Here is a 12,490-nt window from a genome sequence, read left to right as displayed (position 1 = left end):
GGTCACATAGCTGTTGGGTGATCCAGTCAGGGCTGATGGCCAGGTCTGTCCGAGCCTAAAGTTTGTGGTCTTTCACAACTACTGTATGATATTTCTAAATATATGAATGATATCAGAATGATGTCACTTATACGTGGAATCTAAAAAATACAACAGATGAGAGAATATAACTAAAAAGAAGCAGACTCGGAGAACACTAGAGAACAAACTAGTGGTTACCAGTGGTGAGGTAGCTGGAGAGAGGGACAATATATGGGTGGGGGAGGGGGAGATACAAACTATCGGGGGTAAGATAGACACAAGAATATATTGTACAGCACAGGTAATATAGCCAGTACTTTGTAATAACTGCAAATGAGTGTAATCTTTACATTTTACATAATAGTTTTGGGGATGTCCCTGGCAGTCCAGTGGTTAAGACTTCGCTTTAACTCAGTGGTTGCAGGTTCGATCCCTGGTCAGGGAGCTAAGATGTCACGTGTCTCGAGGCCAAAAACCCCAAATATAAAATAGAAACAATATTGTAACAAAGTCAAAGAATTTAGAAATGATCCACATCAAAAAAAAATCTTTAAAAATAAATAAAATTTATATAAATTGTTAATTTAAAAACATAATCAATTAAAAAAAAATGAAGTCTGTGATCCTCTCACTGTAATAGCTATCATTTGTCTGAGTTATTCTCTCACATGAAAAGCCAAGATCTCAGCATCTCATAAGCCAAAGCCAAGACTCCGCTTCAGGGAATCGCCAGAACACCGGGCTGAGCTGAACTCCCATACACCCGTGCCAGGCCATGGGGGCAATGGCATGGCTCCGGGAACCTCGTCCTCCTGGGCAGTCGTGAATGCTTCATGACACCGGCCAGTGTGCAGGTGTGTGGGATTGGGTGCATAAGAGGACGAGGGACTTTCACAGTGAAGTAGGGCACCGTTAAAGAGAACTAATGCATACTAGAATACTGTTTCCAGTAAGGGCAAATTGGCTAAGGGTGTAGGTTTTAGGTGCTCCCATCACACCCTTGAAGGAGAAGATATGTTCATGAGTTTAATCAGCTCAATATGCTAATGAGCTGGACTGTGGTTATCACTATGTCTGCCTACAGCAGATCACCATGTCACACAGCTTAAACAAATACAAGTTTTACTTAAAATTTTAAAATACGTGCTCTGTAATGACCTAAAGGGGTGGGAGGAGGGGATATATGCATACTTATGGCCGATTCATGTTGATGTATGGCAGAAACCAACACATTGTAAAGCAAAATATCCTCCAACTAAAAATAAAACTAACAAATAATTTTAAACTAAATTTGCCTCTGTCTTTTACTCACTATGACCCTTGACTTCTTCACCTGTAAAATGGAATTATGGGTGCCTTGCAAGGTGAGCAGGAATGGGGTAAAACGTTTATAGAATGTGGTACCCACAAGGAACTGGGAGGTACAGTTCATAGAGCCAGATGTGGTTCTATGCACTTTGATGGATGAAGTATTTTAATCCTGAGCACCTCTGTGGGGGAGGAGTAGGCTGGGCCATAGATCAGATATAGCTCAGCACACAGGGGGCTGGGGTGAACTTGGGCAAGATCAGGGGCTGAGCGAGGCTGCCAGATAAAAATTTTTAATGTGAGTACGTCCATGCAATACTTGGGCCATAGCGTACCTAATTTGATTTTGTTGCTTATCTGAAACTCACATGTAATTGATTGTTTCGTATTTAACCGATTGTCTGACTAAATCTGGTGCCCACAGGTCTGGGCCACTGCCTCCAACAAAACCAGTGTGGGTGACTTACCTGGAACACTTCTCAGGCAATAGTGGGTGGAGTGTGGGTTGGAAGCTAACACGAACCTAGTCAGGACAGCCCGGTAAAGGTAACTGCACATGCAGCAGGCTCCAGGGTCCCCTTTGGGTCTCCTGTGAACTTGGTTTCTTTGCATCTGTCCCAAAGGGATCACCAGTGAAAGAGACAGGAATTCAGCTGCAGTTACTGTTTCTTCTGCTTTCTGATGCCAGTCAAGTGATCTGTCTAGCCTCCATGTTTTTCTGCTAGGCGTTGCCTACACCCTGCAATTATTTTGAGTATGAATAAGGGGAGGAAATCTTCTCTTTCATTATCTTAGAAGAAATGTTTTAGGGTGGTGGTTCTGAAAATGTGGTCCTAGGACCACCAGCAGCAGCAGCATCACCAAGGAACTTATTAGAAATGCAAATGAATTGGAAACCCCAAGGCAGGGCAGAAAACAACCCCAAAAAACTATTTCCACAAGCCTCCAGGGTATGTTGATGCCTTCTCAAGTTTGAGAACCCCTGGTTCAGGGCATCCGCGTTGAATTAGGAAGCAGAAGAGCTTAGATCCCAGCTCCCTCCCTCCCTGACTGGGTGACCACGTGCTCTCTTAGACTATTTCTTTCTGTTGGGGGCAATGGTGGAAATGAGGACCCCAGAGCCCCGTTCACCTCTGCTGTGTGTTCTGTCTGCTGCCATTGATGAAGGCAGAATCCTGGGGGTCCCTGGGCACCGTGCCACTGGGGTGGGAGCAGTCTTCTAGGTCTCTGCTCCCTGCCACCCAGCCTGTGGGTTCCCAGCCAAGAACAAAATGACACGCGCTGCCACTTGGCCTGGCAAGGGAGGTGGCCCAGTGCCAGCCTCTGCTAATTGCTAATTTGCACTGAATCAGCAGACAAAGCTCTTCATGTGAATGCCTTGGTTATTTGGTTCTCCCCCAGCCTCTTTTAGCCACCACCCAGGGGGCTGCCTTCCCCTCCACCCTATTCTGGGGCCATTCACCCCAGGATTCCAAAAGGCCACATGGCCAGAGGCGCACACCCAGCTCCCCGAAAAGCCAAAGTCTCTTGGCAGCTAATTGGAAAGGGGAGGCTTTGCTGTTGCTCTGTTCTTTTTCTCTCCCTTGTTCCTGCCTCACCATGAAGAAAAGAATACAGTGAATTCTCTCTCAGGGGCACAGAGCTTCAGAGAGAAAGCAAGAACTTTGACTCGTAACCCTGAGATCCTGCCAAGTCTCTCAGCTCAGCTAGGCTCGCTTCCTTGCCTGTAATTCGGGCAGCCTTCGGCTCCTCCCCAGTACTTGAGACCCAGACAGGATTGCCTAGAATCCCGCCCACTGCCTAAGGCCACACCAAGCCTCCCCAGGGAGCCTGTTAACCTCCGGTTTTACATTCTCAGGGCCCAGCCCCTGCCTCCTCATCCTCTCTTATTCCCCCATGACTCCCTGATGCCCCACAGCTCAGCTCCGCCACCAAGTACCGCAAGCAGAGAGAAACCCACAGGTTCCAGACGGTCCACAGTTTTGTGGCACTGACAAAGAACTGGTGGAGGGTGGAGAGGGTGATGGGGTGAAGTTAAGTGACGCCTTCCGCCTTCTGGCTACCCACCCCTGCCCCCCCCTGCCCCCCCCCCCCCCCCCCCCCCCCCCCCCCGGCTACATCACATGCTTCCCCGGGTCTCAGAAGCTGTGGGGCTCTCAGGACCTCCCTCACCCCGAGCTGACCCATCACGCCAGTCTCCCAGCCAGGAGCTTAGTTCCAAGAGCAGAAACTCTTTTTCACCCTGTTATAACTCATCAGTGACAATGGCCTAAGTCCCTGCCTTCTGGGAGCTTAGTGGGAAGAAAAGGGGAGAAAGCAACAAACAGCTGACTACAGACTGGGTCACGTGGTGAGGAGCCAATATACGTGGATTTAGAGTGATTCCCTCAATTTGTTCCTCCCGCCATAGGGACAGGACTTCCCAGGTGGCTCAGTGGTAAAGAATCTGCCAGTGCAGGAGACACAGGAGATGGGGCTTAGATCCCTGGGTAGGGAAGATCCCCCTGGAGTAGGAAGTAGCAACCCACACCAAGAAATTTATTCTTGCTTGGGAAATTCTTATGGATGGCGGAGTCTGGCAGGATATACTGTCCCTGGGATCACAAAGAGTCAGACACCACTGAGTGACTGAGCAACAGGATCCACAGGTGTAGAATATAAGCTCCATAATATGAAATTTTTTGCAAGCAGCTTTACTGAGTATAACTGACACAATATAAACTGCACATAGAGTGCACAATCTGAGAAGTTCAGACAAATGGACACAGGCATGAAAGCACCATTGTGATCCAGCGAGTGAATAGGTCCATCACCCCCAGGTTCCCTCGTGATCTTTGGCAACTCTTCTGCTCCATTCATCTGTCCCCATCCCCACTGATGGTGGGCAACCCCTGATTTATTCTGTTACTACAGATTACTTTGCATTTCTTAGAGTTTTATAGAAATGAAATCCTACAGCAGGTATTCCTATCTGTCTGACTTCTTCCACTCACCAAAATAATTTTGGGATTCATCACACTTGTTGTTTTAATCAAGAGTTCATTCCTTTTTATTGCAGAGTATATCTCATTGCTTGGGTAGACCACAATTCAGTTGTACTTTCACCTGCTGATGGATATTTGAATGGTAGCAATTTTTTGACTATTGCCAAAACCTCTGACTGTATGGATCACAATAAACTGTGGAAAATTCTGAAAGAGATGGGAATACCAGACCACCTGACCTGCCTCTTGAGAAACCTGTATGCAGGTCAGGAAGCAACAGTTAGAACTGGACATGGAACAACAGACTGGTTCCAAATAGGAAAAGGGGTACGTCAAGGCTGTATACTGTCACCCTGCTTATTTAACTTATATGCAGAGTACATCATGAGAAACGCTGGGCTGGAGGACGCACAAGCTGGAATCAAGATTGCTGGGAGAAATATCAACCTCAGATATGCAGATGACACCATGCTTATGGCAGAAAGTGAAGAAGAACTAAAGAGCCTCTTGATGAAAGTGAAAGAAGAGGGTGAAAAAGTTAGCTTAAAGCTCAACATTCAGAAAACTAAGATCATGGCATCTGGTCCCATCACTTCATGGCAAATAGACAGGGAAACAGTGGAAACTGTCAGACTTAATTTTTCTGGGCTCCAAAATCACTGCAGATGGTGATTGCAGCCATGAAATTAAAAGACGCTTGCTATTTGGAAGGAAAGTTATGACCAACCTAGATAGCATATTAAAAAGCAGAGACATTACTTTGCCAACAAAGGTCTGTCTAGTCAAGGTTATGGTTTTTCCAGTGGTCATGTATGGATGTGAGAGTTGGACTATAAAGAAAGCTGAGCACAGAAGAATTGATGCTTTAGAACTGTGGTGTTGGAGAAGACTCTTGAGAGTCCCTTGGACTACAAGGAGATCCAACCAGTCCATCCTAAAGGAGATTAGCCCTGGGTATTCATTGGAGGGACTGATGTTGAAGCTGAAACTCCAATACTTTGGCCACCTGATGCGAAGAGTTGACTTATTTGAAAAGACCCTGATGCTGGGAAAGATTGAGGGCATGAGGAGAAGGGGAAGACAGAGGATGAGACGGTTGGATGACATCACCGACTCGATGGACATGAGTTTGGGGGGACTCCAGGAGTTGGTGATGGACAGGGAGGCCTGGCGTGTTGCGATTCATGGGGTCGCAAAGAGTCGGACATGACTGAGTGACCAAACTGAATGGAGACATTTATGTATCTCTTGGAAGAGATGTATGCTTTCACTTATGCTTGGTAAATACCTAAAAGTAGGGCGACTGGTTCATATGGCAGATTTATGTTTAGCTTTAGACAACCCTGCTAAATGGACTTCCAAAATAAATGCACCATCTTGCATCCTCACTGGTAATGTATGAGTGTTCTAGGTGCTAGCCAAAAGTTGGTATTACCAATCTTTAAAATTTCAGATGCTTTGATGTGTCATGGTGTGGTTACTGAAATTGGAGTCCAGCTGCTCACCGTGTAAAGCCAACACTTGAGAGGCGAGGTTGGTGGAAAAGGAAGTTTGCTTTATTTGGGAGGCCAGCAACCAGAGGAGGGCAAACTCGTGTCCAAAAGCAATATGTGGGCAAGCGCTTTTAAAGGGGAGTTTCAAGGGTGTCTAGGTAGAGGGAGGAGGCTACATGCAGAAACAGCACAGTCAGCTCTGACAGTCATCTGGAAATTGGTCACACTGTGATCTGATCAGTGTCATCTTGATTGTTTTGAGTACAGTTAATCTTCAGTCCCAGGGCTGGTTGTTTTCCCATTTCTGTGAGGCCAGTTCTCAGAATCGTGGCAGCTTGATATTACGGCAAGTCTGGTCATCAAGTTAACTTCTTCCACCTGGTGGGAGTTCCAGTCTCTATCAGATAGCTCAAAGGATACGGCTCGGAATATTATGTACAGCCCTTAAGGAGGAGCTGGAAGTCCTTGACTTTGTTTAGTGACTAATGTATTATTATTTGGTTTTGATTTTCCTTTGCTTCTGCATTTTCTCACTTCTCTGATTAAACTTACTCGTTCACTAAAGTTTTTCTACAGACAAAAGGCAGGCAGAGGACACGGGGGTGGCCTTTTCAGTATCTGAATGTGATTTAATTTGCATGAAAGTATTGAACACCCTTTTATGTATTTTTTTGCCTTCCAGATATCTTCCTGAATGAAGTGTATGTTCAATATTTTGCCCATTTTAAAAACTAAGTGTTTTGTTTTCTCGTCATTGAGTCTTAAGAGTTCTTTATATGTTTCGGGTGAAAGTCCTGTATTAGACACATGCTTTGCAAAGATATTTTTTCCTGTCTGTGGTTTGCCTTTTTATTCCCAGCATGCCATTTGAGAAGCATAAGCTTTAAATTTTGACAAACTCCAGTGTAGCCTTTTTTTTCCCTCTTATGGACTGTGCTTTCTGGGTCACACCTAAAACATAACCTAACAAAAAGGTCTCAAAAATGGTCTTCATTGTTTTCTTTTAGATGCTTATGGCTTTAGGTATTAATTCAGGCCTATGCTTTATTTTGGTTAATTATTGTATGTGGTACAATGTAGAGATCAAAGTTCGTTTTGTTGCATAAGGAAATCCAATTGTTCTAGCAGTCATGTTAGGAAGACAGTCTTTGTCTCACTTAAATCACTTTGTGCCTTTGTTGAAAATCAACTGACCAATATATGTATGTCTCTGTATGTGAAGTGAAAGCCACTCAGTCGTGTCTGACTCTTTGTGACCCCATGGACTGTGTAGTCCATGGAATTCTCTAGGCCAGAATACTGGTATGGGTAGCGTTTCCCTTCTCCAGGATTAGTGTAGACATATAATGTCTTGATGGAGAAGGAAATGGCAATCCACTCCCGTACTATTGCCTAGAAAAATCCCGTGGACAGAGGAGCCTGGTAGGCTACATGTAGTCCATGGGGTCGCAAAGACTGAGCGACTTCACTTCACTTCACTATAATGTCTTGAAGTCAGGTAGTGTAAGTCCTCCAACTTTGTGCTAAGTCACTTCAGTCGTGTCCGACTCTTTGTGACCTCAAGGACTATAGCCCACCAGGCTCCCCTACCCATGGGATTCCCCAGGCAAGAACACTGGAGTGGGCCACCATCTTCTTCTCTTGGTGCCTTCTTCAACTTTGTTCTTTTTCAAATTTACTTTGCCTATTATAGGCCTTTTGAATATGAATTTTAGAATTGGTTGGTCAGTTTCTACAGAAGAACTTGCTGGGAATAAATTTGGAAAGAGTTGAACCTATATATCAGTTTGGGGAGAACTGAAATTAAATAGTCTTCTGATCCATGAACACAGTCTATTGATCTGTGAACACAGCTTATCTATTTATTTAGACTTTCTTTAATTTCTCTCAGCAATGTTTGTAGTTTTCAATATATATTCTTGCACACTTTTGACAGACCATCCTGAATTATTATTTATATTTTTGATGCTCTTCAAAAAGGCATTCTAATTTAAATTTCTGATTTGTAATCGCTGATTATTTAGAGACAAAATGGAGTTTTATATGTTGATCTTATATCCTGCAAATTTGATAAGCTCATTTATTAGGTCAGCTTTAAAATTGTTTTCTAAATTTTTTAGATTCCATGAGATTTTCTGCAGAAAGGATCATATAATCTGTGAATCAAGACAGTTTACTCCTTCCTTTCCCATTTTTTCATTTTTTTTTCTGTGATCAACATTTGATATTTTTATTTATTTAACTTTTTATTTTTTAACTGGAATATAGGCAATTAACAATGTGATAGTTTCAGGTGAATACCAAAGGGACTCAGCCATACATATTCATGGATCCATTCTTCCCCAAACTCCCCTCCCATCCAGGCTGCCACATACCAATAAGCAGAGTTTATCTAGATACCTTGTATTCACTTTACTTGCCTTATTGTACTGGTTACAATAAGATATTGACTAGTAAGGATGAAACCAAACATCTTTGTTTTGTTCTGGATCTCAGGAGAAAAGCATTGGATCTTTCCTTACTAATTAAGACATTAGCTGCAGGCTTTTCATAGATACCCTTTATAAGGTTGAGAAAGTTCTATTTTGAGTTTAAGATTTTTAAAAATCAGAAGTGGATGTTGAATTTTATAAAGTGTGTTTTCTGTATTTTTTATAATGTCATGTGGCTTTTTAAAAGCCTGTTAGTGTGAATTAAATTAAATGTTAAACTAACCTCGTATTCCTGAAATACCCTACCCATCATGACATTTATCATTTTTATAAATTTCTGGAGCCTAAAACTTGAGAAGCTTCTTTGCAACTATGTTTGTGAGGAATATTAGTCTTTGGTTTTCTTTTCTTGCAATGTCTTTGTCTAGTTTTGGTATCAAGGTAATGCTGGCTGTAGAGAATGAACAATATTGGCAATAATGGCAATATTGCCTCCTGTTCAGTTTTCTGAAAGCTTGTATAAAATTAGTATTGCTTATTTCTTACATGCTTGGTAGAATTCACCAGTGAAGGTCCCTGGGCATGGAATTTCTTTGTAGAAAGATTTTAAGCTACAAATTCAAGTTCTCTAAAAGACATGGAGCTATTTAGGTTATCTATTCTTGAGAGAGTTTTGGCCGTCTATTTCTTCCAAGGGATTTGTTCATGTTATCTAAGTTATTGAATTCATTGGCATAAAGTTGTTAATAATATCCTCATTACGTTTTTAATATCTGTAGTATCTGTAGTGATGTCACCTCTCTCATGTCGGTGTTTTATATATTTATCTTTTATTGTCCTGATCAGTCTGATTACAAATTTATCTGTCTATTTATTTTTTTGACTATGCTGGGTCTTCGTTGCTTCCCAGGCTTCTCTCTAGCTGTGGACAGTGGGGGCTGCTCTCTAGCTGTGGTGCGCAGGTTTCTGTAGTTGTGACTGCCAGCTCTCGAGCACAGGCTCAAGGGTTGTGGTGCATGGGCTTAATTGCTCCATTGCATGTGGGATCTTCCCAAATCAGGGATCAAACTCATATCTCCTGCATTAGCAGGTGGATTCCTTAAAACTGAGCAACCAGGTAAGCCCAAGTATATCAGTTTTAGCATGAACTACTCAGAGAATCAGCTTTAGGTTCCATTTTTTTCTTTTTTTGTTTTGCCTTTTCCTCTTTTTATTTTACTCATGTTACTCTAATCCTTATATCTTTTTTTTTTCATTGATTTCAGTTGTTCTTTTCTCCCCTAGCCTCTTAAGGTGGAAGCACATTGATTTGAGACCTTACTCTTTTTAAATATAGGCATTTTGTACTAAGCATATCCCTCTAAGTACTACTTAAGTTGCATCTCAAAACTTTTGATTTGTTATTTTCATTTTCATTCAATTAAAACATTGTTTTAAAATTTTTATTTCTTCTTTTACCCATTGGTTTCTTAGCAGTGCATTAATTAGTTTCCAAGTACTTGAGGGTTTTCCAGATATTAATTCTCTTATGAGAGAACATACCGTGTGTGATGTGAATGCTCTTAAGCTTGCTGAAATTTAATTCTTATGAAGTATATGGACTATCTTTGAAGATGCTTTCTATGCACTTGAAAGTAATGTGTATTCTGCTGTTGTCCAGCAGAGTGTTCTCAAAAAATCTGTTAGGTCAGCAGATTAATAGTGTTGTTCAAATAATTGATATCATTGCTAATTTTCTGTTTACTTTTTCTATTAATATTGAGGGGTATGGGAATCTCCACTATAATTGTGGACTTCTCTATTTGTACTTTCAGTTCTGTTAGTTTTTGCTTAATGTGTTTTGGAACTCTGTTATTAGCAGAGCATACGTGTTTAAAATCAATGTCCTCTTTGTGAATTTATCTTCATAAAATTGCTCTCTGTCTCTGATAATATTCTTTGATCTGAAATCTTTTGGTTAGTGGTAGCACAGGTATCTTTTCTCGTCTTTTACTTTTAACTCTGTTTGCATTTGTGTTACTAAGTTCTTCTTTTGGAGGAGAAGTTATTTTTCTTTTGGTGGCGGCATATTGTTAAATGTTTTCTGTTTGGTAAGCTTTGTCTTTTAATTGGTGTATTTAACATTTAATTTGTTTGTTAATATTATTGGTCTTAATTTACTATTTATTTTCAATTTATCTCATTTGTTCATAATTAAATGGATTAAATAACTACTTGTACTGATTTATTAGGTAGGACCAGAGCATCCTTTAGTCTAGAGCAAGTTTCTACCCACTACTGAAGCAAAAGTTTTCTGAATTCTCCACTTGATTGTCCATGAATTATAAGGTTCCCCTTTCTGGCTGGTGTGAAAAGGAACTTTTGCTGAACTTGTGTGAGTTCCAGGAATTCTTTTCTCCCCTGTAATCATTTCTGGTAATTCTTTCCCTATTCTCAGATAGCTTTCCTACATGCAGATGCAGATCAATATTTAAGAAAAATGATAGAAATTGGACTTTTAGCTGAAATTTCTAATCAAAAAAGTAATGCTCTGATCTGATTTCTTTCTGTGGCTTAGAGTAGAATGTGAAAAGAAAGAGGTAAATTAAGGGAAGAATATTAAACTAAAAGGAAACAGGACTTCATAGTCCAGAAAATTCTTAGCCTATCCAGATTGTTCAGTTCAGTTCAGTCCCTCAGTTGTGTCCAACTCTTTGTGACCCCATGAATTGCAGCACGCCAGGCCTCCCTGTCCATCATGAACTCCCAGAGTTCACTCAAACTCACGTCCATCGAGTCTGTGATGCCATCCAGCTATCTCATCCTCTGTCGTCCCCTTTCCCTCCAGATTGTAGAAGACACTAAAACTGAGATATTCACTGTCAAGAAAGTATGCTTTAACAACCTTTTGCTAATACCTCAGAAAGATGACAAGGTCAGACCATTCACTTACACAAAAGGCTCTTTGAAGATATTAAAGATGTGACTCTCAGACCTCAGCCATTCAAAGAAGCCAAAAATAGGTATGAGATTATCTAACAAGAATCTGTGGAGAATCTTTTTGTCTCATGGGATGACTCCCTAAGACATACATGGGAGACCTATGAGGTTTTTGAGAATTTTATATCATAGAAACACTTAAGGTGTTTCCAGTTTTGGCTAGTAAGAATAAAGTTGTTATAAACATTTATGAACATCTATTTTTATCCTTATTATTTTATCTTAAACTTAGGGCATTGACTGGGGGAAAGTGGGGTCTCAAAAATTAGGTTGTGGATGTATGGGTAGATTCCAGTGATGACCTTGAACCCTTAAACTTTGCCAAGTCTCTTTTACCAGTAGATAAATCCTCCCTCTCCTATCTCAGGAGGTTAACCTCCTACTGCCTGAAACTCCAGTGAGATTTCCTGAAGTAGTTGCCAATCAGGGACTGCTGATCCTTCTCAAGACCTCTTCCAACTACCCCTCATTTTTTCTAAGTCAATAAACATACTGAAATCCTGGCATTACCCAGTGGGCAAGATGTAAAGCATTCCCAGGAGTGGATACTATACATAACAAACAAATTGTAGGATTCTGTCAATTTATTTAAAAAAATCAACACCCACCAAATTTTTTTCATACTAAGGATTCTGTAAATTTAGTATTAAGAGAATTTAGTGTTTTAGAGGGATAGTCTTTTAGTTCCACTCACATGTACAGTTGAATAATTGATTTATACTTGTGATTTTAGTGGAAATCTTATAAGACACATGTGTATATGCATATAAAATTATTAAATCATTGCTTTTATAAGTTTATTTTATTTGACTTTTAAGAATTATTTCAGTATTGGGAGAGCTTGCCAGACCATCGAAACGCTTAAAAGCAAATCAAGTATAAACAATTCATAAATGTAATTCAAATTTTTTAAGATGTTTAATTATTTCGTTTCATTAATAGGATCAAGTATTTATTTTGGACCTCTTGTGGGTGATTGTTTAATTTTGCTAGGCATAAAAAAGCCTTGTAAACTCTGGTAGAAAGTGCTAGGGGCTTAATTAAGCCCTGCTTCTCTTCTTCCTTGGTGGATGTTGCAGTTAGTTGTGGCCAAATGACTGAGTTCTAATGGAATTAGAGTTCAAATGGAATTGAGCAGAAGTGAGGTGAGCCATTTGCAGTCCTGGGCTATGAAAACCTCTCATAGCCTTCATTTCTTCCCACACCCGCGGCTGGAATGGCGATGACAAAGGCAACCTTGCAAGTCACCAGTTGGAGAGTCAAAGCCTTGCTC

The sequence above is a fragment of the Ovis canadensis genome, chromosome 6 (assembly GCF_042477335.2).
Source record: "Ovis canadensis isolate MfBH-ARS-UI-01 breed Bighorn chromosome 6, ARS-UI_OviCan_v2, whole genome shotgun sequence".
Classification (NCBI taxonomy): Eukaryota; Metazoa; Chordata; class Mammalia; order Artiodactyla; family Bovidae; genus Ovis; species Ovis canadensis.
Note: the sequence above shows the minus strand (reverse complement) of the source record.